The sequence below is a fragment of the Podarcis tiliguerta genome (genome assembly GCF_965153285.1).
Source record: "Podarcis tiliguerta genome assembly, chromosome: 6".
Lineage (NCBI taxonomy): Eukaryota > Metazoa > Chordata > Lepidosauria > Squamata > Lacertidae > Podarcis > Podarcis tiliguerta.
The window spans coordinates 37665762-37684303 of record NC_139539.1 but is presented as its reverse complement, the minus strand read 5'-3'; the positions used below and the strand labels follow the sequence as shown (position 1 = coordinate 37684303).

The 18542-nt window shown below is 42.7% G+C and overlaps 1 long non-coding RNA gene across 2 annotated transcripts in view; it reads right to left on the bottom strand.

Moving 5' to 3' along the window:
• LOC310679424 overlaps positions 1–18542 on the bottom strand; it is a 92314-nt gene that overhangs the window by 669 nt on the left and 73103 nt on the right. The window contains exon 4 of one of the 2 annotated variants that reach the window (XR_014512246.1): positions 9530–9699. The exons of the other annotated variant lie outside the window; for it this stretch is intronic. This is a non-coding gene — a long non-coding RNA (uncharacterized lncRNA). Of the gene's footprint in view, positions 1–9529; positions 9700–18542 lie in introns of those variants that run through there. 2 annotated transcript variants of the gene reach the window in all.

The window sequence follows — 18542 nt, the reverse complement described above, 5'->3', positions numbered from 1 at the left end:
CAGAAAGCAGACGTACATTTCGGAAATACAGCAAGCCTTCTCCCCCTCCAAAGTGGGTCAGATGACCACTCTAGAGCCAGCCTGTGCCCTGTGGAGTGGCCTTTTCTAAATGAGATTAGGCTAATGTAATGTGCTTGTACAGGGGTTACTACTTTAGGCCCTGAAGAAGTTAAAGCTGGTGGGGCATTCAGCAGCTTGCTGAGTAAGCAGCATGTCTCTCTGACAGCGTGCTACATTCTCCACACTTGCAACCTGCTTATTGTTTCCAGGCAGAGTTATAGGGTGCATTCACACTTACTGTAGGTGGCAAGGCAGCAGGTCAGACTGAAATAATCCCATGCAATCTCCGCTGATGGAGCCGACCTGCATCCCTTCCAGCCAGACCAAAGGAAACATGGCAGCATTGACAGAGAGACCCTGTGCAACAGGAAGGGTTTCTGAAGCCGCCAGTGACCTTGTGGGGCACTTAAGTGCCAGAGGAGAGCTGAGCACTTGTGAATGTCTGTCCTTGTAATGATCATAGTAATTTCAAGTGATTGGGAGTAGACCGTGCTGCCTCATTGCAAATGTCAAAAGTGATATTAATATGGCACTAAACAAAGGCCAGCTAACTTTGCAGGAACCTGATTCCAGATGCATCGCCGAGCCGTGGAAGCAAACAAAAATGCCTCCCAGAACTCGAGAGATTTGACTGATGTAAATAAATCTCTCATCTCGGAAAGCACAAAGAACACAAATTATGACAAAAGGCGAGCCATATGTGCAGGAGCAGCTGAGGTTTTTAGCCAACCAAGCCCGAGGGAAAGCGCAATAGGCAGTTCTCTCTTTGATGGCCTCCTCCTAACAGCCCACAATTCTTGAATATGCTTGTAGCAGAGAGCAGGTGCCAACGGCTGCGGTTTTGACATTCAGGTCAACTCTTGCCGCTAACTACGTGGAAAGTGCCCTGCCCAGGTGATTCTGCGCTACAGAGCCATTCTATTATTTTGGTGGATATGGAATAAGCCACGGCATAAACATGAATAAAGAAGCTGCTTTTATTTTTGCCACGACAATGAACACAGAGCCTCTAGTTTTCTTGACACAGTCTTGGGGAAGATGTGAGTTCTGCTGTAAAGGTGCATTAGACTCCCTCTAGTGGTAGGTTGCATGCCTGCAGCAATAAAAAGGAGCACTATCCATACACTGAATGGGATCTAAACTGGTAAGAAGAAGAAGAAGAGTTTGGATTTGATATCCCGCCTTTCACTCCCTTTAAGGAGTCTCAAAGCGGCTAACATTCTCCTTTCCCTTCCTCCCCCACAACAAACACTCTGTGAGGTGAGTGGGGCTGAGAGACTGTGACTGGCCCAAGGTCACCCAGCAGCTGCATGTGGAGGAGCGGAGACGCGAACCCGGTTACCCAGATTACGTGACTACCGCTCTTAACCACTACACCACACTGGCTCGAGTCTCACTCTCCCAAGTAAGCCCCTGTCTCTTCTTATAACAGAAGGGACAGCCTGGATCCATCATCAACATCAGAGTTCAGCAAGCTTTTTCAGCAGGGGGCCGGTCCACTGTCCCTCAGACCTTGTGGGGGGCCGGACTATATTTTTTGGGGGGAGAAATGAACGAATTCCTATGCCCCACAAATAACTCAGAGATGCATTTTAAATAAAAGGACACATTCTACTCGTGTAAAAACACGCTGATTCCCGGACCGTCCGTGGGCCAGATTTAGAAGGCGATTGGGCCGGATCCAGCCCCTGGGCCTTAGTTTGCCTATCCATGATCAACATCTTCGTACTTGTCCCATTTTGTAAAGGAGCAGGATTCTGTTTCTTCCTGTTAGGCTCAAAATTGCAGAGTGGTCAAATTGCCTGTTAGCCACTTGAAAGCTCACTACTGGTATGTGTGTGTGGCAGCTATCTGTAACATTTGAGCATCTGGTTATGTTGCTAGCAAACTACCCACCCCACCACTTCTGAACACACCCAGGACTGGTGGTAGCTTGGTGATCGTGGTAGCATTGAGCTTTCCACATGTTAAGCTAAACTTTTAAGCAGCTATTGTGTGGATCCCATTCATTAATTTCCAGCCTCATTTCCTGGCCATGAAAGGTTGCTTGGAAGAGAAGAGGGTGAAAAATGAAGTAAAACAGCCAGACTCTTTTTCTAATTTTGCTCCTCAGAAGAGCTTAAGTATATAGATGCAAATGCAGTCCTTTTGTTTGCAAATTGAATCCTTTATGCTATACAAAGCCCCCACGCTTATTTGAATGGTGCACAAATTTCTCATCCTTTCACTGTATTTGTTGCATAGCTCATAAACATTACCCTAAATGTAAAAACTGTGCTATTAAGTCTAAATTGTGTTTAATATTTGTCTTGTTTGTCTCTGTTTGCTTTGCTGTTCTGTTGCCAATATGTTCAGGATGCAAATTGAAGTGACTTCAATGAAATAGGAGGAAGTGCATAAAACGGCAGAAGAAGTGTATAAATATCTGCTCTCTCTTGGTGCTAAAATGTGGGGAAATAGCATGAAATAATTATGATTCCTTTGGAAAGCCATGCTTTTAAAAACAGACCAATGATTCTCTAACATGTAGATATGAAGTCTCCATTGCTATGTTTTCAGGGCCCAAGTCAAGGGCTATAGAAGGGACATCAACAAAGACCATGCAAAAGAAATGCAAAAGAACTGAATAAATCCTCTGACATATGTTCTGGCTCCGTGTTATGAGAGACAGTGCACAAGTGCCCACCTGTCCCTTGTAGCTAAAAGTTCTGTAAAGACCTAGAGAGAAGCAGAAGCCACCAGGTGGTACTGCACATGTATGCAAATACGTTTATCTGATGTTGCTGTTAACCTTTTTTTGTTTTAAGCGCTAATGATTTTTTTACATTGTTCTGAGGCATGTGTGTGGAAGGCAATTAATAAATAATAAATGCACACATGTGAACACTAAGGCCCTGCACTTGCATGTAAATGTATGCACATGAACACTAAGACACACAGCCTGCCATTCCAAACACACTGTAACACAATGAGGTGTTGTTTAGAATAGCCAAAGCGGCCTCAAGCAGTTTTATTCCCATCACCTATAAACCAAAACTGGGTTGAGGACCATTTATGAGGAGCACGTTTGAGGTGCAGCAAAACTAAGCAGGTCTGAAGGACCAAAACCCAGTGTCGGATTTACATATAAGCTAAACAAGCTATAGCTTAGGGCCCCACTCTCTTGGGCCCCCCCAAAATATGTAAAGGAAAAAAATTCAACAATTAGTTTGATAAAATACATACTTTGTTATGTGCAAATGGCTTTAGATACCTATTAGGTCCATAAATTACCATATAGCATATATCCAACACAAAAAACAGTGACAATTTGTTGTTGACAAAGGACAGCTGGACATATAAAGGGCGCCATTACCTTCGGTAGCTTAGGGCCTCATCAAACCTAAATCTGGCCCTGCTGAAACCAGAACCCAAGAAAAAGAGCTCTGAGCCAAGCAGGATAAAGGTGTCTCCAAAATGCTCCCTGCAGCGAAAGAACATCTCCATCTTATACTGACATGTACTCTATTCTAGACCTCCACTGAAAAACCTTCTATAGTTAAGTACGATCTATATCTATATACCACTAATGCATGTTTTCCTTCTGCAGTAAGATAGTTAGAGCATCTCCAATATTTCCCTTTTTGCATGACTGTCTGCATCCTACATCCTGCCTGTTATATATTGATTGTAAATGGTTCCTCCCACCTCTTCCTTGGGCTCACAGAAAGCTGGTTGATCTAGCCTGGGCTTCCGAGAAGGCAGCTTGGCAGCCTATTTCACAGCCTGCTGGATGTTATGAGCTAGAATGCAGGCAGGAAGAAAACAGCTCAGGTGGGCTGCAATATTAAACCGGGATTGCTTATATGCAAAGCAATGAATGCTGCAGCTTGCCTAATCAGGTTTCAAGGCTATTTGGCACTCGTCTTCAATCTGAACATGAACATGCTTTTACCCCAAACAGAGAAGATTTATATAATTTGAGGTGACCACCACCCACCCCCCAGAGAAAGCATTAGTACTCAAAACACTTTTCGGTACAAATTGGCACTCGTTCGGTGCCAATATTTATTGCTTGTTGTTCATGCACGTACGGTTGGGAAATAAAGAGGGAGAGTCGTTTGGCTTCTGCAGTTCTGATACAAATGTGCATGCAGGTCTCTCTGTGTATAGCTCTGTCAAGTATGAGCAATTGTGCCGATCAGCTGTTTGGTGGGAAGGAGGTGTGGGAGGGTGTTATAGAGTGCTTTTTTATTTTAGCTGATATTGATTGGATTTTTGAAATCTCCAGGAGAGCTTTTGGTTTCTTCTAACATAGCTTTTGATGTTGTGTGAGCCACCTTGAGGGCTCGATAGTGGAAAGGCAGGATGCAAATGTTTAAAATAAATAAAACAGGACGCAAATGAGTGAGCGAGAAAAGCAAAATACTTTTGGCTCTCTTTCACACACTCCTCTGCCTGCTGTGTGCTGGAAGGGGCAATTGTTAGCTTGCCTGAGGCGAGTTCTCATCTCAGGAGAGAATAAGGTTAAACATTTGTTTATTGAGAGGCCTGATCCTGGGTTGCAATCCCCCTCCTCATCCCATCACCAGTGACAGAAAAAGAAGTATCTCTGTTGCATATCCAGTCAAATACATATGCATGAGAAATTCAAAATCCCAGATCTGAACACTTTGCAGTGACATCTGGGGTCAAACAAGCCTAATGGCCCAGAGCTATTTTCTCTACACCCCATAGACAGCTTTTTAAAAAATGGCAGCAGCACAGACAAATTGCCTAATTCACATGGTGTACTGTTGTCTGCTATATGGAGCAATTTAATGCAATCTCCAAATTGTGCCTGTAAGATCTAAACTTTGCACCTGTTGTCTTCCCTTATATTCCCAGTTCTCTTTCTCTCACACACGTGGATACCTCTTTATCACCAAGTAGTTTGGAGGTTTGGGGTTACATCTGTATTGTGGTATACACAGAATCAGTAAAAGCATTTACTGAAAAGAACCAGGGCGGTACATCCTCAAACAGATCTCTCTTGTTTCAACGCTCAAATTTTGTCAAGCCATCCAGTCGATTCAAACAAATAAAAAACAGGTGAATCCAGCTCCATCATTCTGAAATGGAACCATTGTAATTATGTGTCCAAGGCTTTACTGGCTCCGTAAAAAAATAAATGCCACTCACAAGAACAGTATGGAGCAAATAAGAGGGAAAATGCTGCAGGGTATGCTGCAGGCTATATACACCTTAGACGTTGGTTCTGCTTGTAAAAGCAAGTGTTAAAAAGGAACACTTGGGCATCTGGACATCTAATTTTCCCTGTGATCTTTGTGATAAGAATTGCAAGGTTCAAATGGACAGATGCCATATTTTTGACTAATACTGAGTAGTGGACAATGTGGTGGGGTAACAGTGTCCACCTGACCTCCTGACAACTGAGTTGCACTTCACAAGTAAAAATAAACTCACATTTTCTCTCTATAAAAATGTATATCCATATTTTTGGGGTGGGCATCCTTTGTGAAGCAGCCTCAGGTGCAAATGCCAATACATTTTGCTCTGTCAAAAGCTTGCCTATACATAGCTAGGATAGCACAAGGGGGCAGGGTGGGAGCGATAAACCATGTTATCACAGTGTGTGTGTGTGTGTGTGTGTGTGTGTTTGAAGAAGAGGAAATGGTACATTGGAAGGATCTGCAGGCCTGGAGAGGCAAATGGCTAAACAAGATGCATATTCTCTGTGTTCTTAAGCGGCATTGCTGATCAAAGAAAGAGTTCACAAGCACACAGGCCAGAATGGGAAAGAACCACCTCTCCTTCTCCTCTGACTCCCAACTCCATGGTCTGTACATGATAAAGCAATCTAGCCACAGGAGTGCAAGGTGAAGTGATCAAACTGCAGAATAAAGGAAACTCTATCTGACCAGTGAGTCGCATTAAAAGTTCTGATGATAGCATGACATATTAGGGATATAACACAAAAAATTATTCGTGCTCTAGACAATAATGTTCCCAGATTAATTCCATGGCATAAAAAGGACATTTAAGATTGGAGAGAAGTCCTGCAAGCCATGGTGGCCATTCACAAGCTAATTAAATTATGGGAAACGTATGAGTCAAGTCACCTGCTATATCCAATTACATCTTCCCCCCACTTTTTTCAGCTTATGAAAGCGTGTGATAAGATGATAGTGTCGTATGTGAACTGACAATCTTCAGAGATTTTCTAAGAAGCTTTCATGATTTCAAAAGTGGTGTGTGTGTGTGTGGAGATTAAACAATGAAGTCGTAGCAGCTGGACATTCCAATTTGCCAGCAGGACTGTAGCTAGGGGGTGGTGTGGGCCCCCACCAGGAGCGCAGGTGATCCCCCCCCCCGCAAAATCAGCTGAAAATATGTCCATAAATATAAATATTGATTATCGCCTCATAAGATATGGTTTTAAATAGAGGGTGAATTGAAAGGGTAGGGGGGTGTTAGAGGAGAGGTGGAAAGAACAGCTAATTTGTCCATGGCTAGGGGGTGCAATCTGGACGGTTCTGCCGGGGCACAAGATCACCTAGCTACAGCTCTGTTTGCCAGTGCACCCATTCCTCTGTTTGTCATTGAGATCATTTTGTGAGCTGAATCAGGAGAAAAGTTGTGTGAGAATCCCTTACACACATCATGCCCATCTGTGTTTGTATCTGGTTTTTATTAAGCATGGGTGTCCCCTTCGTTCCGATACTTCTCCCTGTGTTACTATGCCTCTATGTGCATGTGTTTTTATGTGTAAGCAAATATACAACTGCATGAATTTGAGAATTTCTGACTGCTTGACCATGCTGATACATGTGTATATAAAATACACACAATGCCCATTGTTAAGGCAGCTCAGCCAGATGTTGTACTGGCTGGGGTCCTTGGGTAATGGGCAATGGCAGATGATTACTCTGGGTAGCCTGCCCAGGTGCCACTGATGAGGAACTTGCCTACATCACTCTCAATAATCAGGAGGTCTGTTCCATTTAAGGAAGTCCAAGATGAGCCTGTCGCGCTGGAGTGGCGACTTGTGGCTACACTTGGTGTAGAGGCTGACCAGAAGCCCAGCAGGGTCTCCACGCACAGGATGCTTTTGCTACACTGCAGTTTACCCACTAGCAGCTGCTCCAGCTTTTTCAGCTACATCTTGGCCAACATGGTGGCAGAGGAGGTGGTGGCCACTGAGCAGAGCATAAATTACATCATTGTTGTCTTTCTTCATGAACTTTTATAAACATCTCTTGTAGTGCACTTACTTCCATACCCACCAACATCCCACTGATCAAAATCAGGATGCTCATTTTTGGTCCTGAGTGCTCACTGAAGTTAGGTGACTTATGTGAGACCCAAAAACTGAGTGTCTTTTGGTCTGGGACTCTGGCATCATCCAGGTGACTTGCCAGAGCGCTGGAGCAAAAAATGGGACATTCCAGGAACTACTCAGAAGTCGTGGTGGTTTCTGTAATTCCAGGATGTTCCACTCAAATCAAGAATGTTGAGTGGTAAGTACTCCCTCTGATTATATTTGCTGTTCCAGAACTCAGCCCCTGTCATTTTTTGGAACACTCCCTCATTGTCTGGAGCTTGACAGTTGCTGAGATGCGACAGCCAGCAATGTGGGAACTTTGTGCATGATCTTCAACATCAACTTCATTGAACTGGTCATGTTGTTTGGATGCCTGATTATTGTCTCCCAAAGCAACTACTCTACTCCCAAAAAGCAACAACAAAAGAGGTTTAAAGACGCTCTCAAAGCAAATCTGAAAAAATGTTGTATAAGCACTGATAACTGGGAAACACTGGCCTGAGAGTGCTCCAACTGGAGAACAGCCTTTACCAAAGGTGTCATGGACTTTGAAGAAGCACAAAATCAGGGCAAAAAGGAGAAACAAGCTAAGAGGAAGGCATGTCTGGAAAACCCTCACTGTGATCAACTCCCTCCCAGAAACCTATGTCCCCACTGTGGAAGGATGGGTGGATTCATAATTGGCCTCCACAGTCACTTATGGACTCACTGTTAAGACCATTTTCATGGAAGACAATCTTACTCAGCTAGAGTGATGGCCAGAGAAGGAGAAGGAGAAGGAGGAGGGGGAGGAGGAGAAGGAGGAGAAGGAGAAGGAGGAGGAGAAGGAGGAGGAGAAGAACATGTCAAAATCAAAGCTCACAACTATCTGGATCACCTCTCACTTTGAACATTTTTCTACTTCGTGGCAAATCACAACCTGCATGCACATCAATGCTGTGACAGAGTTCAGTGGTGTCACCATTATCACCACAATAGTTAGGCAATAAGGCAAATGTTTGTACTGTACTTCACAAGGGAAAACATATAATATTTCCCTATCTTGATATATTTTCCAGTGAATCAAGTGACCCTTCTCTCTTACACAAAGCCATTTTGGATATTGTCCAAGAAACCAGCTGGGTGCCTGGTTAGGATTTCTTGAATGCTTCGCTAGAAATCACAGGAAAAGAAAACAGCACCATCTATAGCTTCCTTGGTGTACCAGGCAGACCTACAATGGAAAACTGTGCTCACAGGCATTGCGCCACTTTGAAGCAACATTCAAGAGAGCTAATAATAATTTAACCTTAATCACTGCTATAGGAGAATCATAGGCAATTATATCAAAATTATTAGTTCTACTCAGTTATTACCTTCAATGGTGAATGGAAACATCAAACAGGAAAATCTGTGCATGCAAAACAGAGAAAAAATTGAGGGGAGCCTTTACTTTATAATTCTCCTGCCCCTTCTTTTGCAAAAATGGCATTAAGCTATTTCACATTCATTTTGCTCTTTCTAGATTAATCCTTGGAAGATGGAAGATGATCTTGCTTTGCCTCACCCGTTTGTTGTCATTCCCCTCTAAGATCCTGGCAAATGTGAGATTTTCTTCTCTTCCCCCGCACCCTGCCATTTCAATGAAGGGAAAAATTAACAGGGATCCCACCCACCCCCATTTAAATATGTTTTCATTCAGTGCAGTGACAGAAGAACAGAATGCCTGAGACTCTTGAGTTACAGGATGTCTTGTTACTGTCAAAAACACAATTGCCAACAGTTTCTGCTCAGATACCAAAAATTGAAGGCTCAGATAATATGCTGTTTTGAACCTGCTTTCATAAGCTACTTAAGAATGTCTCCAAAGGACTAAGGCGGAATACATTGGAAAACGATAGAATTATCCTAGAATTCTGCAATATCCTAAATAGTGTTTTCTGAGACACTGAAAGAATAGGATGAATGTTATGCCAGATATTTTTTTGCAAATGTGAATTCTAATTTGCATTATTTGTTCTCCACAATTAAAAGTGAGGTAACGGTTTAGCAGATGGAACATTTTCATTTGGCATGTTCTCCTTGCTGTGCCAGTAACTCATACCAAGACATTTGTTTGTATCTTTTAATGCATGGGTTTCCATTGTGCAGAAAGGTACTAAATATACATGTCAGAGATTTTTTTTTATTAAAAAAGTATGCTATAAAGAGAAAACTATAATATTATACAAAAGAGAATATGCAGTCATATTACAGGACAAATGGTCAGATCTCCTATACATCATCATGCTAATGCAGATATATCTCTCTCTCTTTTTCAGGTTCTCTCTTTATCAGAGTTCAAAGATCAATGTCACCTGAGGGGGGCAAAAAGGATACCAGCTATGAATGTGAAATCACCTATGAAATGATTTCTAGCCTGCCAAATCTTGAGTTTTGGGATGGATAAAACCAGGTGGGGTATTGCTTTTGTTTGTTACAACATTATGCATTTTTGTGTTTTTGTATTTTAAACTTCCCTGTGATCCTCAGATGAAGAGTGATATAATAATAATAATAATAATAAGAAGAAGAAGAAGAAGAAGAAGAAGAAGAAGAAGAAGAAGAAGAAGGAATAGCATATCAGCTCTGGGGTGTTGGACAGGGCTAGCTTTGGGCAAATTAAGGCAACTGTCACACTTCACTGCAGAGGGAATATCAATGGAGGCGGCCCCTTGGTTGCTCCACCAAAGCCCCCCAACTACTCTCTTCTGTGGGAGGACAGGCCAATGTATGCCACCTGGCCTGGCCTGATGTCTTAGGTGCAATGCAATGGAGGACACCATCCCATCACCAGTCTGCTAATCTATATGTGGAATGGGGGAGAAGGTGCCAATATGTATTGAGCTGGCTTCGGTCTTAGATGCTAAGATTTGAGCTATAAGTGAAACAAATTATTTATTGCATTTTGTTACCATTTTGTCACAGAACAACAGCACCCTATACCCCCTTCCATGTTCACATATTCACCAAATGTGTAGAAGGGGGAAGCAGGATTCTGCCTTTTATCCATGGCTATGAACTCCATGGGGACGCGGGTGGCACTGTGGGTTAAACCACAGAGCCTAGGACTTGCCAATCAGGAGGTCGGTGGTTCGAATCCCTGCGACGGGGTGAGCTCCCGTTGCTCAGTCCCTGCTCCTGCCAACCTAGCAGTTCAAAAGCACGTCAAAGTGCAAGTAGATAAATAGGTACCGCTCTGGTGGGAAGGTAAACAGCATTTCCGTGCACTGCTCTGGTTTGCCAGAAGTGGCTTAGCCATGTTGACCACATGATCCGGAAGCTGTACGCCGGCTCCCTCGGCCAATAAAGCGAGATGAGCGCCGCAACCCCAGAGTCGGTCATGACTGGACCGAATGGTTAGGGGTCTCTTTATCTCTACCTTTTTATGAACTCCATATGCTCATTCAAAGCAGCAAAAAGAACCTATACATGTACAAGTTGTATATCAGCAGGCAATTTCTATCAGATCATGCACATTGCCAAAGTAAGACACCTGATACAGAGCCTACATGTACCTTTGTGTTGTATGTTGGCTGTGTTCAGCCTTTCCACCAAACCCATGGATGCCCGTGGGCAGGGGCAGTGGGCATAACCCCACTTCATCCATGCATTCATGATTGATTGTGGTCTGAACAAGATTTATGTATTATGCAGCTATTCTAATAAATTTAAATACTATCTTTCCCACTTTCCATACAGACCCGAAGACCAAAGACAGATCTTGTCCATTTCCAAAGTCATGCCCCATCCCCTCGGAGCTCCAGGCTGCCAAATCCCAATGGACTGGGGCTACTGATTCATCCATGCCCCTCTCTTGTCCCTTGCCAAGCTTCTCTTCTTGATGCTGGAGTTTGTAGCTACATTTCTCCTCCATCAGCCATTCCTAGTAACAGGCCTCCAAAAGCCAGTTGACAACCACTATTTGTTGATGCCTGAAGCACATTAAGCCTCATGATCGTCATCATGATCAGGATCATTATTGCTGCTTTAGTTCAGTAATACTCATTGACCATCATCATATTGTTAATTCCAGTAAGTCCAATCAGTGCAGCTTCCAGCTTGGCTAGGTACTGAACTTAACACAGCAAGGAAGCTGCATGCCAGGTTTCACTGCAGTTACACAGACGTCCACTTCATTCCCAGCCTGGAAAATAGTCTAGTAATGTGACCATTATGTGTCACAGGCCCTCATAACTCTTTTCATTAATACCCTTCTGCATCCTTGCTAGTTACACTCCTGGGCCTTGCAAACAATCCTGAGAGGACAATGCCAACACTACAGTGCTCTATATTTCCCCATTGCCATTTGCTGTTCTTAAAGGCAGGTCAGGGCTTTGCATCTACTCTGTTTCCTTGTGGAAATCCCTGTTTGGGAAGGAAGGTAGTAATTTAAATGCATATGCTCACATAAATACATACACACATAGAGTGAGTGAATACTTTATTGTGCTTTGACATGTTTTCTCTGCTAAGGTGCTGCTAGATGGGCAGTCTGCACTACACATCATGCAAGTCACAGTGGCACAAAAGCCTCATAATGCTTTTTAGTTTTGACCTAGACTCTAGAGTTTCATTTCTCCATAGAATATTGAGAGTTTTACACAAGTAGCTCATTCAAAATACTTGCATCTTTTCTAGGTTGACTGTGATTACTGTTCTGGACACAAGAAGAGCATGTTGGCTGATGTCAGTGGCCCATCTAGTCCAGCATCCTGTTCTCACAGTGGCCAACCAGATGCCTGTGGGAAGCCTACAAGCAAGATATGGGCACAACAGCACTCTGCCCACTGGCATTCACAGGGATGCAGCCTCTGACAGTGGAAGTAGAACATCTGGGGCTGACATCAGGGATCAGCCTTGTTGAGAACCTGCCAAGTCTCTCTCTCTGTCCCCACTCCCTCCACCAAACAGGGACCCCACAGCCAAGCCCTGGAGCTTTCTGGCCATACTGCTTGTTGATCAAGTCTTCCTGAGCACCCAAACTGCTGCAACAATAAGTAGATGGAACAACAGCCTCCATTTCCCTTCTGCAATCCCTCTGTGTCATTGCATAAACTGAGCCTGGAGGGGAAGGGGAAGTGACTAGGCAGTAGTGACAGTGACCATGCCCAGTCTGAAGTCAGCGTTGTGATTACTGACTGTAGCGAGGATGTGCTATATGTGCTGAAATGTGGACCAATAATACTATGTGCTAGCAAACAGGACTGAGTGAAACCACCAGCTGGGATCCCTCCCTACATCATAGGAAATAAAATAATTTTCTGGTGAGTGAGATGAAATAGGAATTCTGGTACTACCACCTCTTCATTGAGTGAGAAGTGGTGGAGAGAGCCATATGCTGTTTCATAGTCAAAGTCTTGTAATCTGCCATGTTTATGGTGAGCAACAGTTCCTTTTAGGGGAGCTGTTTGGCAGATGAATGAGTGAAGTCCCTCTGTGTGTTTCATATGTAGACACTTCTTATAGGGCCTGTTAAAGAAGCTGGTTAAAGAAGCCTGTTAAAGAAGCTTGTAAAGAAGCTGGTAAAATGCGGTCTTGACTATGCTACCACTCAGTGGATTTGTAACTGGCTGACTGACCGGACCCAAAGGGTGCTCATCAATGGTTCCTCTTCATCCTGGAGAAGAGTGACTAGTGGGGTGCCACAGGGTTCTGTCTTGGGCCCGGTCTTATTCAACATCTTTATCAACGACTTGGATGATGGACTCAAGGGCATCCTGATCAAATTTGCAGATGACACCAAACTGGGAGGGGTGGCTAACACCCCAGAAGACAGGATCACACTTCAAAACGACCTTGACAGATTAGAGAACTGGGCCAAAACAAACAAGATGAATTTTAACAGGGAGAAATGTAAAGTATTGCACTTGGGCAAAAAAAATGAGAGGCACAAATACAAGATGGGTGACACCTGGCTTGAGAGCAGTACATGTGAAAAGGATCTAGGAGTCTTGGTTGACCACAAACTTAACATGAGCCAACAGTGTGACGCGGCAGCTAAAAAAGCCAATGCAATTCTGGGCTGCATCAATAGGAGTATAGCATCTAGATCAAGGGAAGTTATAGTGCCACTGTATTCTGCTCTGGTCAGACCTCACCTGGAGTACTGTGTCCAGTTCTGGGCACCTCAGTTCAAGAAGGACACTGACAAACTAGAACGTGTACAGAGGAGGGCAACCAAAATGGTCAAAGGCCTGGAACAATGCCTTATGAGGATCGGCTAAGGGAGCTGGGCATGTTTAGCCTGGAGAAGAGGAGGTTAAGGGGTGATATGATAGCCATGTTCAAATATATAAAAGGATGTCACATAGAGGAGGGAGAAAGGTTGTTTTCTGCTGCTCCAGAGAAGCGGACACGGAGCAATGGATCCAAACTACAAGAAAGAAGATTCCACCTAAACATTAGGAAGAACTTCCTGACAGTAAGAGCTGTTCGACAGTGGAATTTGTTGCCAAGGAGTGTGGTGGAGTCTCCTTCTTTGGAGGTCTTTAAGCAGAGGCTTGACAACCATATGTCAGGAGTGCTCTGATGGTGTTTCCTGCTTGGCAGGGGGTTGGACTCGATGACCCTTGTGGTCTCTTCCAACTCTATGATTCTATGATTCTATGATTCTATGATTCTATGATTCTATGATTCTAACAACTCTGTAGTTAACTAAAAGGCTGGCCCCTGTATTTTAATGTAAATATACACACATTATATTTGTACATTGATTATCATGGAAGTTAGGCTAAAGCAAATATTGCGCAGGCTGCAAAACAACCACCCAGTTCTACTGGGCCAGGTAACAAACCCAGGAAAAAGCACACACCTTCATTATCAGCAAAAGACTTTCCTGTTTTCCCCGAGCAACCAGTCATTCCCTTTGAGATGTTGCTGCTGTGAAATTGCTAGATGCTTAAAAAATAAAATATAATACCCCCAGAAGTCTATTACAGATAGCTGCAATTCTGTTTTGCTTCTTCCTCTCTGCTAATTTGGGCATATTTATTCTTTTTTTGTACCCATCTTTTCTATAAAATGCACACCCAAATATAAAACAAGAACTACTTAGAACAATAGATTGTTTGCAACATTAATCATACCTAGAGTAGACCAATTGAAATTAATGGGCATTACCAACAGGTTCATTTAAATTGGTCTTCTGTGAGTTGAATTTAATTGCACAGCCCAATGCAAACATCAAAACCATAGTTATAAAATTGACAAAGCAAACTGTAAAACAATCTTTAATAAGCAAGTATTATGCATTAAAATCCTTTTTGAAATGCTGACATTTCAAAGATCAATGAACCTCACTAGGAAAATCATTCCAAAACTTTGGTGCCATCACTTAAAAGGCCTTCCTCCTTGTACCCATTCCCTGGCGCTCTGCCAAACCCTCTCAGTAGTGAGGCCATTTCAGACTTTGGGGCCATCACTGAAACGGGCCTCCGCTTTTAACCTGGCAGTTGAATCTCTGGCAAAGCTGGGATTCTGAAACTGATCTCAGGGCTTGAGTGGGTACATATAAAAGAAGGGTGATTCTTGAGATATGTCAGGTCTAGACAATGCACATATGCATAAATCTTAATTTTTCTGGCTTCTCTATGGAATCTTGTCTAAAATAAAGCAACTGAATGAAAGTTGTACAGCCGTACATGAATGGAGAACATAAAGGACTGTAATTTGCTGAACATTTGTCCAATGGACTGTATCTGATCAGAATGAGCCATTATGGGCTATTAAGTCAATTATTGATTAACTAACTAAGACGTTTCCACATAGTCCTTGAGGAGAAACAGACAAGCAGAGTTATTCTAGTTCTTTTAAGGCTTCATCATCTTCTAATAGTCAGATCAGGCATTCGGCTTTGAACTTGTACAGCTGTCAGAATATGTATGTGTGCGTGGGCTGGGGTGCTAGTGTCAGAGTTGCCAGATGTCCTTTATTTTAAAGCAACACCCCTTATTTCAGAAAGTGACAGCTTCATTGAGAATAATGGATGTCCCTCCTTTAAAAGCACTATAGCTCTTATAACCCTTATTGGAGCATATTAGGCAGGGACATCTGCGTTTTCTCAATGCATGCATACATACAAAAAAAAGGAAAAGGGGGAAAAGACCCTTGTCCATAATTCATACATGACAGCATATTGAATATGCTTTTTCCTATAAGGAAGCAGTGTTCAGGTTTTGTCATGGCTCACTTAGCTACTGTTCTTAGACGCCTATATGGGGAGATATTTTGAACACTTCATGAAAAAGATCTCTGTGCAACGCAGCATCTTCATGAAAACAAGCTCCTAAGTTCTAAATAGCTTTCCCAAGCTGGAATACTCCAGATCTTTTGGACTGCAACCCCATCATCCCCAGTTAGCATGCTGATGGGCGCTAAAGTCCCAAACATCTGGAGGGCACCAGGTTGGGGAAGAATGGCCAAAAGAGAGATTTTGAGGCAAACTCAAGAACAAGAGATAAATGGCTGCCTACTTTCTCCCCACAAAGCTGTGAAGATATATCAGCTAGTACATGCACAGGCAAACTCGGCCCTCCAGATGTTTTGGAACTACAGCTCCCATCATCCCTGACCACTGGTCCTGTTAGCTGGGGATGGTGAGAGTTGTAGTCCCAAAACATCTGGAGGCCTGAGTTTGCCTATGCCTGAGCTATGAGCTCTCAGTCAGGAGTTTCAGACATCATTATTCTGAAGGGGCAGGGATAAAAGCTCTTGTAGTGCATACAGTTCCATTGCTTGCAATGATCACGTTCCCTTTTTATGGTGTTGAAGCTGGTTAAAAGTTCTCAATCTTTTATTTGAAAGTTGAAAATGCAGCTCAATCAGAAAACTTAAAATAGAACTAAAGCATATAGTATGTCCCTAAACACCAAAGTTGTTGGCATCTGTCTGTCTTCAGAGACAATGGAAGAGTATACCTTTGGGGGTAAAGTCTATCCACTGAAGAGTAACAGTACCTGCTGTGGCTGTAGAGACCAACACAGGAGAGATATGTTTTACTGCATGTTGGGGAGGTGAAGGTTTTGCTGCTACAGGTGCACTATAGAGTTTTTTCTCTCTGAACTCCTCCAAGTGGTCATTCCTTCTGTGGCCACTGCTGTGGATACACAACTTGTCCGTCTGTCTCCAGGCATGGTGGTCATCCACAAGGGATTCCCACACTATGGGGTTAATGTTGCCAGCTTTCGTGTCACTCTTGCAGACATCTAACAGGCCTAGTGCCAAACCCCAAAGTAAGCTTTGGAATACCCCGTAATATAATATATCTTAATGACCAGGCAACTGTCTCCTTCATGAACCACAATAGTTTTCTTCATTCATAATTTTCATGTTTTCACAGTGCTCATGAAAGCATGATGCCCATAACAAATAAGGAATTTGGGGTGTGAACCCTGCAGTAAGCTTTGGCCCACCACTGATCCTACATCCAAACATAAAAAAAATGTCCATCTAGCTCAGTATTGTCTACACTGAGTGGCATCATTTATCTTGGTTTTCTGAACTTTGCTGCTGTTTAAATCTCTGGGGCGGCGGGGTGTGTGTGTTTTCAAACTGGCTTTCAAACAGTCCCGTTCTGTGCTTTGAAGTCTCAACATTTCAGGCTTCAAAGCACTCTGCCACCTGACATCAGGTGAGGGACAAGATGGAGACCTGCTCACCTGTCAAATTTGACCATTGGGGTAGGGAGATATGTCCTGCCAGCCAGAAGGCATTCCTTGCCCCTCTAGTAAAAGGTATTTCTTGGCAGACAGTGGGAAGGGCATGATGTTGACTACAGAGAAAATGTGGGGGGAAAGATAAGCATGGGGTGCGAATGAAAATAAAACTAAGGTAGCAAGACTCATTCTCCAGAAAAATTCAGTTCTCGTGAATAGAAAGAGGAAGGAATATTGATACACACACACACAAATTTACATAATAAGGAAATACAGAAAGATATAACAAGACTGAAATGAAGTGTTGTGAGATCGGTGGAAGTCTTTGTTTTATCAACTTTGGTTATGTAACGATAAATATGGTGTTGGGAAAATGTCTGTTTTTCTTCTTTCTTCTTTGTCTTTTTTCTTTTTGTTTTCTTTCATTCTTAGTTTCATGTTTTAATCTGTAAGATTTGGAATTGTTTCTTTCTTGTTTTGGCATATTGTTATATTTTGTTGTTAATATTAAAAATATTTAAAAAGAAAAAGAAAAATTCAGTTCTCAAATATTAGTTATATCTCCTGTTGGCTTAACATTCTACAGCCTGTTGGGTAGATATTTAATAGTCATAAATACATTCTTTAAAAACCTGAAGGAGAATCTCTCTGTTTTTATCTTTTGTTGTACAAATTCTAACAAAGGGCACAATCCACCTGAGTTTTCTTTCTGATTTAAATGAACAGGAGCTGCATAAGGACACAGCAGAATATTAGGAAAATGTGCAGGTGGGTTGTGTCCAGAAGCTTAAGGGTATGGATTTCTGCTGGAAAAGCACATTCTTTCAAATTATAATATAACCTGAAACCATCATTTCTATTAGGCATCTGCTTTCTAAAAGCTGCCCTTTGATTTGGTGTGCATATGTGGTAGTAGGCAGCTGAAGTAGAAAACATCAAAAACAGATACCACATTCCAGCTTATGCGATTGAATTATTATTTCTCACTTTACCCCTGCCACCAAGCTAACATTAAAAAAAGGAGAGAGACGTCCACTAAGACATCCCATATGCAAAAGGGTCTGCTGTGAGTAGAAAAGAAATGATCACTGAAAGAGATTTATTGTGCGAGGTGGTGATTATTGAAGAAAGGTCTGTTGGGTTTAATTGATGTATTGGGTTATTGTACGATAAAGGTACCTAGGGAGTTTGAGCATTGTGGCCAAATGTATTAAGGAGAGCTCACTGCCGATTCCTTTCTTTAGTTGAATACTCAGTGAGGGGCCCCTGGATATTGGGGGGATTAGTTCTGCAGCAAAGGATGGAAAACTCAGCCATTTGAAATATTTTATTTCACCAGGACACCAATTAAACATTGCTCTTTCTGGGGGTCTAGAGGAAAAACGTAATAGCAATGTAGTGCGGGGAAAATGGTCCCTATGGAGCTCTGGCCATACAGCTGGTCTTTTCGCTTTTTTTTCTTGCAAAGCACCAAGAAAAATTATAATGAAATAAAAGGGCATTTT